This window comes from Neopsephotus bourkii, unplaced genomic scaffold (genome assembly GCF_033783945.1).
Source record: "Neopsephotus bourkii isolate Nb327-2 ecotype Australia unplaced genomic scaffold, CSIRO-AGI_Nbou_v1 NB_1373, whole genome shotgun sequence".
Lineage (NCBI taxonomy): Eukaryota > Metazoa > Chordata > Aves > Psittaciformes > Psittacidae > Neopsephotus > Neopsephotus bourkii.
In genome coordinates, this window is record NW_026901852.1 from 1357359 (window position 1) to 1375673 (window position 18315).

Sequence of the window (18315 nt, forward strand, 5' to 3'; positions counted from 1 at the left end):
GAGTTAATTTTCTTCCTAGTAGCTGGAATAGTGCTGTGCTTTGGTTTTAGTCTGAGAATAATGCTGATAACACACTGATGTTTTGGTTCTTGCTAAGTGGTGCTTACCCTGGTCAAGGGTTTTTCAATTTCTCATGCTCTGCCAGTGAGGAGGGGCACAAGGAGGCAGGAGGGAGCAGAGACAGGGCACCTGACCCGAAATAGCCACAGGGATATTTCATACCGTTTTTCATGCTCAGTTTATAAGATGGGGGGAGTTACCTGGAAGAGACAGATCGCTGCTTGGGTCAGGCTGAGTCTCGATCAACAGGTGGTGAGTAATTGTTTTGTGCATCACTTGTGCTTATTGTTTTTCTCCTTTCCACTTTTAGATTCTCTCCCCTTGTTATTTCCCTTATCATTCTTATTATTAGTAGTAGTAGTTGTGCAAATATCATATTGAGTGCGTGGTGGGGACTCGGCGGGTGCAGGTCCCACTCCTACTCGCTCCTGGGGCTGCCTGCGGCCTTCACAGGCCCCGCCTGCGGCCTTCATAGGCCCCGCTTGCAGCCTTCACAGTTTTTGTTGAAACAAGTCCAGAAGAGGGCCACGAGGATGATCAGGGGACTGGAGCACCTCCCATATGAAGATCGGCTGAGAAAGTTGGGGCTGTTCAGCCTGGAGAAGAGAAGGCTGCGTGGAGACCTCATAGCAGCCTTCCAGTATCTGAAGGGGGCCTATAAGGATGCTGGGGAGGGACTCTTCATTAGGGACTGTAGTGATAGGACAAGGGGTAATGGGTTAAAACTTAAACAGGGGAAGTTTAGATTGGATATAAGGAGGAAATTCTTTCCTGTTAGGGTGGTGAGGCACTGGAATAGGTTACCCAAGGAAGCTGTGAATGCTTCATACCTGGCAGTGTTCAAGGCTAGGTTGGACGAGGCCTTGGGTAATATGGTTTAGCGCAAGGTGTCCCTGCCCATGGCAGGGGGGTTGGAACTTGATGGTCTTAAGGTGCTTTCCAACACTAACTATTCTATGATTCTATATTGTATATCCTTTTTCCCCTTACACCCTTTTGATTATGCAAGAGCCTTAGAAAGACATGAAGTTCTGCTGCTGACTTTGCCTTTGTTGAAGTATTCCCACATAAGGTCCCTTGAACTCTGTAGTGTTCCTTCAGATAAAAATTTTGATGGGGATATAATTTTTGGCAGTGTAGCAAGATGTGCTGGTACTGATGATGAAAGGTTTTATGCAAAGCTCAAATATTTTCATTAATTGAAGTGCTAAGTCAGTTTGGCCAGTTATAATTTCAGTAATGGTCTGGATAAATTTCTTACCTGAATTAGTTATGTCCTGGTCTATGGTAATGGAAATATCTGCATCAAGCTTGATTTCAACTTCTTTTGAGGTACTACTGCATAAAATCTTATCCCAGTGTGAGCACTGTTGTGCAAAACCCAGTTTCTTAAAACTTTGCCCGTAAATCTGGGAAACTGGAATGGAAAAGAATGCAGTTTTGCTGACTAAAGTGTCTTGCAATAGGGGCTGCACTCTGTGTGCTTGTATTGGCTACATCAGACAAGGTGCCCCTTTGCAGAAGACTTTGTAGTAGATACCAAGTGTCTTTTCTTTTTTCTTTTCTTTTCTTTTTTCTTTTCTTTTCTTTTCTTTTCTTTTCTTTTCTTTTCTTTTCTTTTCTTTTCTTTTCTTTTCTTTTCTTTTTTCTTTTTTCTTTTTTTCTTTTTTCTTTCTTTTCTTTTTTCTTTTTTCTTTTTTCTTTTTTCTTTTCTTTTCTTTTCTTTTCTTTTCTTTTCTTTTCTTTTCTTTTCTTTTCTTTTCTTTTCTTTTCTTTTCTTTTCTTTTCTTTTCTTTTCTTTTCTTTTCTTTTCTCTTTTCTTTTCTTTTTTCTTTTTTCTTTTCTTTTCTTTTCTTTCCTTTCCTTTCCTTTCCTTTCCTTTCCTTTCCTTTCCTTTCCTTTCCTTTCCTTTCCTTTCCTTTCCTTCCTTTCCTTTCCTTTCCTTTCCTTTCCTTTCCTTTGTGGATTTCGTTGTAATGATTTGAGTGTTGCCTTAGCCAGTGGCCTGGGAACTTACTAGCATAGAGAGTGATGTTTGTCACACTGAGAGTTTCAAGAGCACTCCAGACTGGAGCATCCCAGAGTTTTCTGTGAATGGTCTGTACAAGCATATCTTTTGTTGTCCAGGGTGTGAACATAGCAAGGTAGTTTTGACCTGAAACATCAGAAATAAGTGTAAAAACCCCTAAGTCATTCTCCCACCGCAGTCCCAGAGGAGATAGCCTTATGAGTTATTTTTTCTTAATGAAACAGGCTTTCTCCCAGACAAGTTTGATGAGGTAACCAAGCAACATGTTAAGTAATGAGAAGAAAAGCTTGCTAGATACGCAACATATCTTGAGTATAATAAGGCCTCCCTTTTGTTCAGCTAGATGATATCCATATCCAGTTATTTTCAGAGTGAGGATTTCTCTCAACAGCTCTAGTAACTTGACCCATGCAAAGAAAGCAAGGAACAAATATCTCTTCTGCCATGAAAAGTGTGTAAATCAGAGGCTGCAATAGGATAAGTGATGCACAGTTTTAAAGGAGCAAAACTGTAACCTGGTGGAAGTCAGTATTCAGTGTCTGTGGGAATACATATAATGTAAAAAATAATATTCTCTATCTATGGCCTTATTTTGCTCATGATGAACACATGGTAAAGCCTTTTATGTTCTTATATAGGGAGTATCAAAGCCAAAGCCCAGTCCACCCTGGAGGTGCTGGCATGGTGGTGGTGCTGGCAAAGGCAGAGGAGGATTCTTCTGCCTTCCAACAGAGGGGCAGCTCAGTTATTCCAGCAGTAGCCAGAGGATGTTCATGTTCTAAATCTGTAGTACAAAGCCTGCCACAGTGAGAGGAAGGCTGGGAAGAGCCTACATAGGAATGGAGCAACGAGACATTACGTGAGCCAGGAAGACATAGGGAGATGTAGGGAGAATACAATTTCCTTAATTTAACGGTGTTTTTTGGTTGAGTTTGAGGAGCATGTATTCCTTCTGTCATTCTCAGCAATTGTTGCAGCATATGGTGTCATAGCTGATTCATTCTGAAGCAGCACAAAAACAATAAGAGGAGGAAGGGAGAAAAAGAAAGAACCACGACTTCCAAACCATCTATCTTTGTAGGTCTTCCAGCTTGACAAATGTATGGAGTATCTTGTAAGAAGCATGTGGCCTTACAGAAACCTGACTTTCTTCTGCATAAATTAATGTTCTGTGTTATACCAAAATATTTATAGATTTTGAAAAGTAAAGAGATAAAAGCAGCAATGATAATTCTTGGAAACAAACCAATCATATTTTCTGTCAGAGAGAATGCAGCACATTATCCAGCTTGCAAGTCTGAGACCTTTTGGAGGTTTCAGACTTGGAGGTATCTTGTCAGAACAAAGTGGCTTTGAGTCATTAAAAAGTACATATGTGAAATTGTCCAACAGTGGTAGTTTTAAATAAGAGATTTGTTGGCAAGCTGAAGTGAATGCTGGGGCTGTCTCAGAGGCACGCACATGCAATTGGTGTGGCTGTCAGAGCTAATAAAAAAGAAGTAACCAGTCAGAGGTGCAGAAGATGTAAGAATGATTCTGCTGAGGAATAAAGAAAAAGCAACACAAACCACACAATTAAGATGGAACTAAAGGTGCTTCCAGAGAACACTGGTTATCTGGGCAGGTATCAGGAAGATGTGAGAAGGAACAAAGTTATTTCTGGGATGGAAACAGCAGGAAGTGTTTTAAGTATTTGAAAGAGAGGAAACCTTTCTTTGCTGCAGTGCTACAGGGTATGTTCAATAATGGGGTGGTTAGATTTTGGGGATACATCAAAGCTCTGTTCTGGTTGTAATCACCCTACATATTTCCCTTCTTTGGAGCTATCATCAGTAATCCTTCAGGACTAAACTGAACCTTTGAGAAGAGCTCCAGACCCACCAGAATGTTGACCTGTTGTGTGTTTGTATACAAGTTCTTTTCGAGGACAGCCAGTAACATTCTTTTGAACAATTCAGTAATACCTTCAGAAGATGGTCCAGAGTGAAGAATAAACAGGATGACATGGATGTGTAGCAGAACTAGCGGAGCGGTATGTAACTGTATACAGCCAGTGAGGTTTAAAGAAATATGGAGGAAGAAAGTTACCATTTCTGCTTGTTAGCTACCATGTTATTAGGCAGTCTCAGGTGTGGCTAAAGAAAGTAATTACATGTACAGTAAGAAATCAGAAGATACCCATTTTGGAACAAAGTCAGCCTATTACATAGATCCTCACTTGCTCAACTCAAACCAATCGAAGAAAATTTTGAAGCACTTGAAGATCTTGAGGTAAAAGAGAGAGATAAAACTGTATGGGATAAAATGAATTGCAGCAAATAATCAAATATAGTACTGGAGGTATTTGACTGAGTTACATTTTGAATTCAGAAAACAGAACTGAGAGGCAACTAAAAGTGGATTGGATTTGATAGTGTCTCTAGATAATGTATTTTTTGGAGCTAGCTTATACATAACTTTGGAGGATTAAGGTGTTAAAAACTTGCTTAAAACCAATTCTGAATGGATAAATAATAAAAGACCATACTTATGAGGATTTAAAGTATTTATTGACCTTACACATAGTACTGGCATTTAATGATATTTCTAAGTCTTCTGCTGTTTCAGAAGGTATCAGCTGTGTTTAGTGCTATAATATTCTAGTTACAATGCAAAAACTGGAGACACATATAGTTTATAGGTGGCTTTTGGGCTCCAAAAGTAGTTTTATCCGAAGAAAGCAAACATTATCAGAAAAGGTGTAAGCATATCAGAGAATCAGAAGTTATTTGTTGACTCTTCGTAAAGTCAAAATCTCAGCTGACCACAAACCATTTCAAGGCTTACACGTTAGTCCTTTGAAATAACTGCTTTCTTACATTTACTGTTATATAGAAAAATCAGCACGACACATGTTCAAAAGAATTCAACAGTAATAAGTAACATCCTGATGAAAATCCCCATTTGATGCCCAAGATTAAAATCTTGGGATGATTCAGAGATTAAGGTAGGTTTGGGTTTTTTTGGCTTGGTAGCTTCATTGCAAGGAATTGCTTAAAACACTGAAAAACCCAGGCCTGTTTAATAGTTCAAAGCATAAATATAGGTGGTATCTATGTATATGAAACATGTGTGAGGCATTGAATTAAAAACTGTATTACTTACCAGGAGTTGCATAACCAACCTGTGGGTTTGTCTGTTTGTTTTTCTGTTTAATTAAATGAAAGGAAAACTTGATGGGTGTGAAAATAATCATATTCCTACAACAAAATCTTCATTGAGGAATATATAGTGTGAAGAATACAGGAGCTACCAAGACCTCAAAAATCCTTAGACTGCATTTTAAAAGACATCATTAGTGACAAGAACCTATAGTTTGATGGCTCTAAGTCTCACAGCTGAAGATACAGTATACTTTCACGCACATTTGGACTAGATGGCCTTTCAAGGTCCGTTCCAACCCAAACTATTCTATGATTCTATGATTATACCAGTTCTAACTCCAGTTGTGCACAAGGTTTGACTGACGGGCACAGCAGCACCCATCACCAGGATAAATCTACTATGAAAGACCCTGAATTAGCTCTTCTGAGCTGTACAGAAGGTCATGTATCAGCTAGCCCTCTCGATGAATCTTCAGTGGGTTTTGGAATGGATTATGATATGACACAAGTAGCAAAGGTTTTCTCACCGAAGGTGCAAATTGGTGCAAATGTCCTTCCTAATGTATATGTTTGGATTTGACAGCCTGTATCAGTCAGCTGGGCAAAGCATGGTAAAACAGAGAACTGATGAATCAACTGGCTTCTAAAGCACATTTGGTTTGGTATTAACTCTGTTCGTAAGAAGGCTGTGGTAGAATTTTCCTTATTGAAGGGTTCAATAGGATTTATATGAATATCAATAGGGTGAGGGTTTTTTAATTGTAAGAGTAACTTTCATATTAATTATCTTTGCTATTTACAAGAGAGGCCCCTATGTTCATATCTTGGAAAAGTGATTCTTTTCTGTGAATCTTTACATGATAACATGACTTAACATGTGTAAAGTATTTGTATCTGCATGCAGCAGACAAATCTCAAGGCTGTCCTTCCAGATTTGAGTTTAAGAATAGTACATGTAAATACTGTGCAACTGAATGCCTTTGACTGCTAAAATGTAAGGAACTAAATCAATTTTAAATAACCAAGTATTCTCTAGTTAAAAAACTGGTTTCAGTTTTTAAGCAGCAAAGTATAAGCAGTCTTTTAGCTTAAAAGCAGAATTGAAGAGAACAACAAACTGTTGTGTGTTGACACTGAGTGAAAAACAGTCACCAGTGGAACTTGGAAGCTCGTGTCATCCCATAACTGTCTGTGGAATCGTGTGCTTGAAAGAAATGTATAAGAAATCCCACAGTAAGCAGACATGAGGTTAATATTTTGTTGCACTCTCCAAGATAGATTATTTTAAACCCTGAAGTGTTGTGCTTAATATTTCTTAAAAAACTCTTACAAAACTCATCTAAGTATTTTATAAATGTTGCTCATATAATTTCCCATCATTCCTTTAAAAATTTCACTAAGTTCTTACTCCTATGTAATTGATGTAATTTATATGGAATTCATATGAATGCCATTTGTGTATGATTTGTATAAATTTCCATGAAATCAGCAGCAGCAGTCATCACAGTCCTCATCCTCTCTGCTAGGATCATGGAACTGCATGGATATATCAGTGTAGTAAGGGCCCCTTTGTGTTAGGAACGCTTCTGGGTAGTCTCTGTCATGTGGGGCTCTGAATGAAAACCAAGCTCTTTTCCAAGGACCTCACAGATTGAAAACCATAGAATGACAGAGTCATCTGGGTTGGAAAAGACCTTCAGGATCATCAAGTCCAACCATTCCCCCAGGACTTGCCAAGTCCACCGCTAATGTATACAGACTATACCAAGTCTGTAAGGCTGGCAGAACAACACAATATTCTAGTGTAATTTATCAGTGTGGCCAAATCATAGATGTAGTATGCAAATTAGTGTAAGTAATCAAAGAAATTGCATCTTGCACAGCTGCAGGATTGGGTCTTACGCGGGAACTTCCCTCGAAGGTGCTGAGTGCCCTCAGCTCCCTCTAACTGCTAATGTGGGCTGAACATGTCCCATTTTGAATCAAGCCCTTTGATAGCGTCAAGAAAATCTCTGATTATAATAATTTGTTTTATAATGTGTCACTCTACACTTATGAAAAATGAGTATACTTGCTATAATTCAAGTATTCTACAGATACTTAGCTGTACTAAAAGGGTGCCAAGTATACTAAAAATATATTACTTTTCGTAAGGGTATAATTTCCTAGTAATCAGAAGATATACTCTGATTCAAAAATTGTTATAATTGTTAATGTTGGTGAGAATTACTAAGGCATCAAAGCAGAGGGATATTTGAGGTGTGAAGCTGCAGATAGGTAGTTGAGATCATTGGTGTTTATACCGTAAATGATACACCTGATGATGAGATTCCCTAAGGGAATACTGCACTGTGTCAGATGGCTAGTATTTTTACACTTCAGGGCAGCTTTATTGTTGGGATGCCTAGTTCAAAAAACCTTTCACTAAGGGAAGTGAGAGTTGCCCTTTCCAGAAATTGCAGTATTAATTACTATTAGTTTAAATGCTTGATTCAGGTTATTTTTCTTTAGACCCCACAATCTGTCTTGAGAGTCCTTAGTGTTACCGTTACTTCTTGATAGTCAGGTGTTTGTAACACAGAACAAAAGAAAGTACCATAGAAGGCAAGTAGAAGGCTCAGGGGAGACCTCGTAACTGTCTTCAGTATCTAAAGGGAACCTACAAGAAATCTGGAGAGGGGTTTTTGGCAAGGGGGAATGGCTTTAAACTGACAGAGGGGAGATTTAGGTGAGATTTTGGTGAGATGAGGCTGTCCAGAGAAGCTGTGGCTGCCCCATCCCTGGCAGTGTTCAAGGCCAGGTTGGATGGAGCTTGGAGCAACCTGCTCTAGTGGAAGGTGTCCCTGCCCATGGCAGGGGGTTGAAACTGGGTGAGCTTTAAAGTCCCTTCAAACCCAAACCAGCCTGAGATTCTATGAATAAGACAAGGGACTGAAAGAAAGACAGGTTGGGAGACAAACTGAAGTATGCTGACATGAAGTGAGAAGAAAAAAGCAAGCAACCAAAGTTAAAAAAGCAACAGTTGCTGTTGGAAATAAAGAAAGGGTGATGAGCAAAAAGCAAACAAATATATAAAAGGAAACAGATCAAAATTGTTGCTGATGAAGCATTTTGCCTAGAGTCAAAAAAGAAGTAATGAGGTGTAGGACAAATTGTAAATACTTGGGCATCTTATCAGTTTACAATAGCCCTAAGGAACAAAGAAGACGGAGATTTGACTACACGGCATGTATGGAGGAGACAGAAGCAAACCCTGGCCAAAAATAAAACCACATATCTTTAGTTGTATTATGATCGTGCCAAGGTCAGAAATCGTGTGAGAGTAGATTGGAGCTGCTGGGAGAACTCTTGTGGCTGCTTCTCCTGCTGTGCCTAGTTGATGCACATGGTGTGTGGCACAGCAGGATTTTTTGTGGCTGATCCCATGGTGCTTCCAGGATAAATTTGACTGGAAAGGGTAAACTTCCCACTGCTATAACTGAATATAGTTCTTGTGGTCCTGTTGGAGGGGAAAAGTCACAGAAGTTTTTATAGTAATACTATTTCCCTTCTGTTCTGCATCAAACCCACTCACTTTAAGATTCAGACTAGGCAATATTGCTTTTGCCTTTTTTTTCATAATACTAATACTGTTTCTGGTTTGACCTTCCAGGCAAGTAATGCCGAATGTGTTAATTCAGCTGCCATAAACAAATTCTTAGCAGCACTTTGTCTATAGCTCCAGAGTTATTTCTAGTGCCACCTGCAAACACCAAGAAATGCCAGCGTATCGGTCAGCCTGTTCTTCCAGCCCAGGAAACTACTTCTTATACCCAATATGGGTTAAAACTTAAACAGGGGAAGTTTAGATAGGGTACAAGGAGGAAATTCTTTCCTGTTAGGGTGGTGAGGCGCTGGAATAGGTTGTCCAGGGAGGCTGTGAATGCTTCATCCCTGGCAGTGTTCAAGGCCAGGTTGGATGAGGCCTTGGGTAATATGGTTTAGAGTGAGGTGTCCCTGCACATGGGAGGGGGGTTGGAGCTTGATGATCTTGAGGTCCTTTCCAACCCTAACTATTCTATGATTCTATAATATGGATATTCAAATTTTCTGTAGGATCTGGAAGTTTGTGTCTCTGAGAAATATGCTTCTCTGATGTCAGGATGTAAATTGCATTTATGTTTTAATACCACCAAATTAGCATTTGCTTCATGTAATTCTTGATCCATACTCTGTTTTTCCTATTTCTGTTTTAACTGCTGCCCTTCCTCTGATGTGTTCAATAGATAGAGTTATTTTTTACTCCTCCTCTCTCATTCTTTCCAGCCATTTTGTGACTGCTGCCTTTGCTGACTAGTTTTTGTTTTATTTAGCTGTAAATTTGGGCAAAAATACTGTAGCTACCAAGACAGTAGGAAAACCAGAGATTTCATAAGCACATACTTAATGGCAGAATAAAAGGTCAAGATACTCCTTATTTTTAACAATAGACTCAAGTTCTTTCTCATTTGGTATTTGGTAAATTCTTGTTTTGCTGAATGCATTGTAAAACAAAATTTTATGATTCTGTAGCCAGGTAACCCCAAATTGAACAACCCACAATAATCTGAAGAAGGTTTTAAAGATCCAGATTGAACTCTGAGTACTAATTAGTAGCTATTCCCTACTAAGATTCCTCTATTGTCATGGACGAGATTTGCTCTTTTGGTGATGTGTATTTGTATTTTCTTCATATTATTTTACATTACATTTTACACTGTATTCCCTATATATCCTCTCAGCAACAAACTTCTTTGGCTGCAGTGACCATTAGAAAGGTGGCTTCATCTACTGTTTATTTCAAGTTATTTCAGCATACATAGAAGTATTTAACTTGACAAATAACAAAAAGATAATAAAAATATCACACTTATTTAAAAGATATATAAGCTCTATCATGTTCAATTATTGCTAAAGCAAATTGGAAGCTTGAAATTACTCCACAACTTGTCTACAAGATACTGTTAAGCTTAAGTTCCGTGTTTATCAGATAAGCTTACAGCAATGTCTTCCAAGTGGATGGATCATTAGTAACTGACAATTTTTTTGTCAGTATTGCTGGGTCACAAAAAAATAGTTCTGGTGCTGCAGACAGTGAAATTACCATGGTTATGTTGGTTATAGACAAAAGATCTGGGCTGGTATACCTCAAAACTTTGATGCTATAATTTAGCTAATGCAGGACTCCAGTAGGGCTTTCCTCCTGGTTCTGAGAGCTGATACTGATTCTTAGTTATTCAATGACTTAATGTTAGAGGCAGAGAAACACACAGATTTTCCTGATGCTTGCAGGTTTCTGGATGTTAAAATTATGCAAATTGAGCACAGTTTGCCCAAAAAGCAAATTAGCATTGTGCACCTGTAGCAAGCATAATATGTGTTTTTCAACGGAAGTAAGAAAATTCAGCACATTTTTACCTCATTAGCACTCCAGGGGTAGCAGTGACTTAATTCTTTGCTGTTGCAAGCTCTGTAGCTGTTACCCGTAGATGTTTTACAGTTGTCCATAAAACATGTTTGCCAAAAAAACAAACATAAATTTTCTGAAAAGTATTGAGAAGACAGGGTAATGATTCATTTCTTTATAGAGTGAGTTACTCTGTACAGGGTATAAAACCTTTGGCATCCTAATCCTGTGGGGCATAAAAAGAAATGCCACTCCCAGAACTGGGCTGCTTGGCTTTGTAACACTTGAGATTTGGAAGCAGATACTTGCTATTGGGGATGCAGAAATCATACAGCACCTGTTCAAACCATATGAAGCTGCATTTTGGAAAGGAAGATTGAGATGAAAAAAAACTAGGAAAATCATGATTCTCATGGAATTAAATGGACTTCACTGTGACGTGGTGCAGAATGAAGGAAGGGAATGTAAAATCCCATCTGTTTATGTAGTTCTCTTGGTTCATGGCAGATTTGTTGTTGGATGGAAAAAGTAAGATTCAAGTCTCCACAGGTGATAATCACTTTGATATGAGGAATAAAGCCCAGTAGGTCATCACTGCATTTTTTTCCAAATGCAGTTTTTTATCTTGTGTATTTGAATTAAAGAAGATAAAAAATTTGGCAGTGATCTTGTTAAGTTCCTTGGTACACTTTGGAAAATACTGTTTCGAAAGCTTTTCTGTAATTGCCCTTGAACTGTCCTGTTATATGAGTAATAATCCCTCAAAACAGCTAAGTTTTTGTTTCCTGTTAACTGAGTCACTAAAAATGATCACCTTTTATGAAGAATGCCTTTATTTTCCCTGAGCTGTCCTCCTCCTATTCTTTTTGAGGTTTAATTTTGTTTATTTATTATCTTATATAGATTTTTAGGTATTTTAGGGTTTTAATGAGTTATTTTATATGGTAACTTTTATCCACTATTCTTTGTTGAATATTCATCTCAGTCCACAGGTGTCCCTGTAGATGTGATACGTACTTCCAAGTAACATCTGAACTTTTCATTCTTTTGAATATGCACAGATCTGTTGTTAAAACATTTTGAAATTTGAATGTAAACGTAATATAGGATTCAACCATATTGAGCAAATTGATTGAGTGCAGTGTGGAGCTGGGTTAACAATTTGCTCCCTTATTGTTGAACTGTTAAGTAGAAGTTAGATGGCAAACCTGAGAACAGTTATGAACATATAGCTGAAGGTACCTTCTCAATCCACTGTTCAGAAAAGCTAGCAATTTTGGAGGGGATGGATAAAGGATTTAATGGAGGTCAATACTGGGAAATAAGATAATACCAATATTATAATACTATATGACCTCATCTAAGAGATTTGCTTAAGTGTTTGTCAACCCATCACAAAAAGCGTATTGCCAGATTTCATTACAGGTTCAGGAACTGGAGAAGAGAATCAATGACTATCTTCGGATATCATAAGATTGCTCATCAAAAACTTAAAAGACCAAAGTTTCCTTTATGAAGAAGAGTCATATGAGTCATATGAACATATGTGCATATGTCATATGAACACTTAAAAGCAAACACATGAGCAAAAAACCACCCCCATCAACAAACCTCAAACCTACAGAATAGTCTAAAAGGGAACAGATTAGAAGTTAGTTTTTTCTTGCCATATATAATGAGAAAGATACTCTGTAAAACTGAAAAGAAACTGATTCAAATCTGTGTGTGAAAATTTTGTCACACAGTGTATACTTGAACTATGAAACGCATTTGTACATGTTGCTACTGAGGCCAAAGACTAAGCGAAATTCCAGAAAGATTTGCATATTCACATAATGATGAAGAAATCACAAAATGTTGACAATGGTCACTGCCAACACAATTTTGAGGACTGCTAAACTTCAGGGTACAACAATACCCTCAGCAGTTTTATTGGGATGATTATCTGCCATAATTATAGCATGCAATTCTTCAGTCTTCCTTTGAAGCCTCTCAATCTGACCATCACCAGAGACAGCCTGCCAAATTAGAAGGACCTTGATTCTGTTCCAGTAGGGAACTCAGAAAGAGCTTTTGCACCCACAACTCAATGCGTGTATGTCTCCTAGTTCCTTCAGTGTTGTTTTTTTTTTCTTTCCAGTATAATTGTGGTGTTGCTGCATCATTTTGTAGATAGACGTACAGCTGCTCTGCTCATGCAAAAGTTAGCCAGCTGTGTGCCAGCTGTTAGCATAGCACTATGTCTGAGCTAATGAGCCTTGCTGGGGATTTTTTTCTTCCATAAATGTTCCAACGGCTCTTAATCAGCAGCAGATTCTCCACTGAGTGATGTATGACATAGTTTTCTCTGCTCTCTCATCCTTGTGTAGCTGTACTGTAGCCTGTATGCGGACATTTAGTGACCTGTTCAGTAAATGGGTATAGCCTACTTAAATTTATGAAGTGTCCACAGGCAGATGTGGGTTTGAACACGATATATTCCCTATTTTATTCATCAAAACAGGTGTCTGTGAACAGTATAGCATGTTACTTAGTTGCCTTTTTTTTTAAGCCTGTGGGATTTTTATTACTCAAGCTGGTAACATGAATATTTGCACAAATAAAAGGTATTGAAGATACTGATTTGAGTGTTACTGTGAAACAAGTAAAAGGGATTGTGAACAGCAATAAAACTGAATTCAGGACCAATGTTTTAAAAATGTATATTTATAGTAGCAGATATTCCCTGCAGTATTTACCCTGTTCTGCTCATAAGAAACAACTGAGAGATTTGGGGAAAAGACTTTTCTGATACAGCATGTTTTTACTTATGTAATTAGGAACAGACAGCTACTGTTTGCACTAACAGAGCTTAAAGATTATTAATACATCCATTCTCCCTTCTTTGCATTTGAAAGAATTTATCGCTCATTAGTACATTGTCAAAGACAGGATTATGTCTTGGTCCTGTGTACAGTCACAGGGAAACCCCTGCCAACTCCTTCAGTTGCTGCCAGGAAGCCAGTGAACAGAACATGTTTTCTGTTTTAGAAGCATGGAAAAATAATAAGCATTATCTTCAAAAGGAGAGTCATAAGAATAGGAACTGAAGTCATGATCCTAGGCAATAAAAGTCCTGTGCACACCTGTCAAGACTGTGGTCAGGGAGTCTCAACATCCTTTCCAAGAGACCCATAAATTTTTTCCATCCTGTCTTTACTGTGTCCTCATACAGCTCAGGGAAGCCATGCTGAAAATTGAGTAGTTAACATGAATATCTGTTATTGGAGAGATCTTTGGAGTTAAGGTATCGAACTTCAACTAGTACAGGACATTCCATCAGCCCAATGAAGATAAATAAATGTTCCTTACGGTATAAATTACACAACATAGTGTGGGTCCTCTGGGAAAGTAAGGGAAACTGTGACAAGGAGTTTCTGTTGCATAAATGCTGGCATTTTGTCCCATTTACTCAGTTTGATCAATGGCTCTGTTATATAGGAGCCTTCGTATTAATGATGATTGTAGTGTGAGTACTAATGCTCATTTGCAGGAGGCCAAAATATTTTCCTTTTTCACATTTTATTGAACAAAACCTTAAAGTCAGGATTAGTGGTAGGACCTTAGGACAATTACTTAGCGTGATGCATAGGTTAATGGCAGTTATATGGCCAGTTCTTGCACATCACATTGAATTATTATCCTTTTTTTGTTTCTGGAAACATAATTAGTCTGTGATGGATGGGAGGCTAAATTCAGTACTTGGGGTCAAACCACACCTTATAATGACATAGCTGCAGATACTTTCTACATTTTGAAACATTCATTTGCATCCAGTCTATAACAAATCTTTCTTAGCTTTTCAGGCCATGTAAACTTAGGAAGCCATAGACTATACTCATAGCAGAAAACTCCTAATACTCTTCAACCTTCTCCTGCCCTTTTCACCCACCTACTGTGTAACTGATAGTTGTGGGGTAATCCAGGATAGAAATTATGTCCCTTCTACTTTTATGAAATACTGCTTTCTATTTTTAGGACCTTGACATTGAACTGGTGGTAATCAATATTTCTCTTCAGTAAAGATAATAGGATAATGAAAATGAATGTTCTGTAGCATTTGCTTCAACACTATTTGAGAATGTACTTCACTAATATTTGCATATGGAGTTGACTGAAAAAATTCTAAGAAAATACACTTATTTGTTGAATTTGAAAAAATTGTGGAAATCTGCTGAATTCTAGAAGGTTTTTAGGAGGAAATGGCTCATTTGATTGTAAAGCCTCTCATTATCTGTGACCCAACTGAGAAGGAACTTTAAAGCCTGATGTTTTTATTGTGAATGGGAAATTTTAACATAAATATCTTTTATGAAGACATTAAAAGCATTAAATTTTGTTTGCAGAATGAAACAAGTACTGAACACAGGATTTTCTCTGAAATATGAATTGGCTTTCTTTGTATTCTGTTTCATACATATTTTTCAGGGCATGTTTTCATCAGGATGTTCATGTAACACAAAGTTCTTCACCATTCAGACAGTTAAAAGGAAGAGTTATGCAATATTTAAGCCTTATTTAAGACTGTGAAATAGGGAGGAGGTGAAAAATACATATTGTATAGGCTGAGTGTTATGCCTAGGCATAAAGATTAATTTTACCTAAGAAAAGTGCTGGGTATTTATTTTCAGAAGAAAAAATGCTCTGTCAGAAGTTTTAGCTCTGATTTATTTTCAACACAGAATTTGCCTGCTTAAATTGAGAATCTGGGCTCTCTGTACAGCTAATGAAGAAAAGATAAAGTTAAGTTACTCAGGAGAGATTGAGAGCAACCCCTCTTGTGCCTATGCCATGCTGCAGCTTGGCCATCTCTCCAGAGATGACCTGTCACATACCTTGAACTTTGTGCGCTGAAGACGGCACTTGAAACAATAGCAGTTGGGAAGGTTTCTGTAGACTGATCTATTTTTGTACTGAGCATTCATAAGCATGAATATGAATATGAATACCAGTTGAAATCTTATCTTTTTGCCAAATAGATTGGTTGAGGTGAACTTTTTTGTCCATCTCTACACAGAAATTAATAGTAATTAGAGAAGGACTGTCAAACTGTTTTTGACAAAAAGAAGCCCTTTCTTAAGACTACACCTTCATCTGGACATGCATCATATCCAGGTACTTTTAATATCTGATGATTTTTTGCACTTTAACCTATATAGCATATGAAAGAACTCTATTGGCTTTGATGAACTGATTTTTCTTTTGCTATAATTTGAACTGTGGACTCTTATCTTGCTGCTATATCCACAGTAAGAGATAACACTTTCAGTACATCTTCAGAAACTTTACATATGAACACTGCAGACCAGCAACCAATCAACTTATAAAAAAAGCCCCAACTTTAATAATTTCAACCAAAGTGATTTCTTTATAGGGTAAGATTTTTTTCTTTAAATATTCCTGGAGTGCAGTTGAGAAGCTCACAGCTACTTGGAGATAAAAATGGAAGAGCATGCAAATCTTTTTTTGTTACTATAATTTAAAGGCACATTTAATTGTATAGCTCCACTAAATAGAAAATACTTCATTTTTATTAGTGTTAGGGAGCCCTCGGAATGGTAAGGGCTGATGTTGTCCTCAGGGCCCTAATGGTTTGTGTATATTATTTGTATTTTAAAACCCAGCATTCTCATTTTTGCCAAGGAGTTCTGAGGAATTTATGTGTTGGTTTCTATTCTTAGATGATTTCTTTCCCTAAACAAAACAAACAAACCACCTAACAACAATCAGTAGAACATCTGGGAAAAAAAAGTGGAACCACGCAATAGGCAAGTGTATGTTATGCCCAAATGAACACTCAAATGAGCATGCATATTTAAAAAAACCCCTCCTCATGAAGACGGAAATGACATTTACATGATGATTTTACTGCTGCTGCTTGACTTAATGTATAAGTCTTTAACTCTAAGTGAAATTTGGGGCATCGCAAATATACAGAAAACTCAAAGGCTCTATGTTTTTATGGCGACACCTCCTTCGCATAAATTTATATAATTTTATTTGAACCTCATAGATGAATTTTGATAACTCTCAAGGTCACTGGATACTTATGGACAGTTCTGAAATATCAGGTAGCTTTGTTTCCTAGTTTTTTTATCACTTCAAGCTACCCACTCTCTTAAGTTCATCAGTATTAAAATCCCCTGAACCGCACATAAATTCCTTTCTCCAGTTTCAGCTTTTTTTTTTTTTTTTTACTTCTTTTTGCATATTGCATAAGAATTTCTAATACGTAAAACAGATAAACGGTTTATAACCCTAATAAATTCTGCTCGGGAAAGATTAAATTCCTGCACACTCACCACAGAATTTGCAAGGCAGCGCTACCAGTACCAGGGCAGGCAGGCCATGGCTGCTCTCCAATAGTGAAGTTATTCAGGTGTCCTCTGCTTTTTCACCTTTGCTTTTTACATCCTATCACTGTACATTCCACCAGAGACAAAGATTTCAGGGAAATCTGAATTCCTGTGGAGAAAAATGGGCCATCATTCTTTTAGGAACATGTACAATAATTGTCAAAGAAAAAATGATATGATCTACTAAGTTTCTTCTGAAGAAGTTTAAGGAGAAATCTAAGCCCTTAGTCAGTCTCAGCCAAGTAAGAACACTGGCCCGGATATCACTAGCACTGGGGATTACATTGCTCTTTGCAAAGAAAGCTGTTTCCAGAAGCCCACTAACTGATGGTGGCATAATACGATTCATGGTCTTGATGCAGAGCTTTACCAGCTCAGTTTCAAGGAATAATTTTTTTTGTAGTTATTGTTCAGTTCATGGAAATCAGAATGAAAACACAGGTTGGTTGGGGGGAAGGGGAGGAGGGGGGAATTTATTTTCTGCAATTACCGGAGACAATGAGAAGTAAGAGTTTCCCAAGGGAGATCAAAGTCACTAACTGCATTTTTGATATTCATAATTCATTTCCTGGGTCTGTCTTTGCATGTGGGTAAATCAGCTTTGGTAGCTGATAACAGCAGGACATTTTTTCTGCATATTCATGCATACATTCATCAGTAGCTATATGGTGGGGGGGTGCGAAGAGATCAGGTTGTGTTTATTCCTCATCTTTCAATGTTGCAAACAGTAGTCCTGACTCACTTCCTGCTCCAGTCCTACTTTTGCTTAGATGGGGAATGGAGTTGGGGCACACAGAAGAATAAGAAATGTGTTATTATATGTTGCCACCCAAGAAGTGTAATATTTCTGAGAGTAACAGTATTTGAAACAACAGTACAAGGTATCAGAAAACATCCATAGTCTCCATTGTCTCCATTTCTGCAGTTACAAATTTCACTTGGAACTATATTTACTTTGAGTTTTGGAGAAGGGACAAAAAAAGGATGGAAAAGGTGGTAATAAAAAAAAAAAAAAGCAAATTATTGTAAAGGAACTGTGGTTTTATTTTTCACTTGTCCTGTTGACTCATTTTAGAGGCAGGCACCTGAATAATTCAGACAAGTAACTTTCAATATGTTGAGTTCCTGTGGGGTAGAATGAAAACCAATAATCTGTCTAGTCTTCTTCAGCAACAAGAACACCTTTGAAAACTATGTTGCTAGTTGTGAGCAAATTCCTAATTATAAAAATCTCTTGATCTTTCTCCCTCAGTAAAACATACT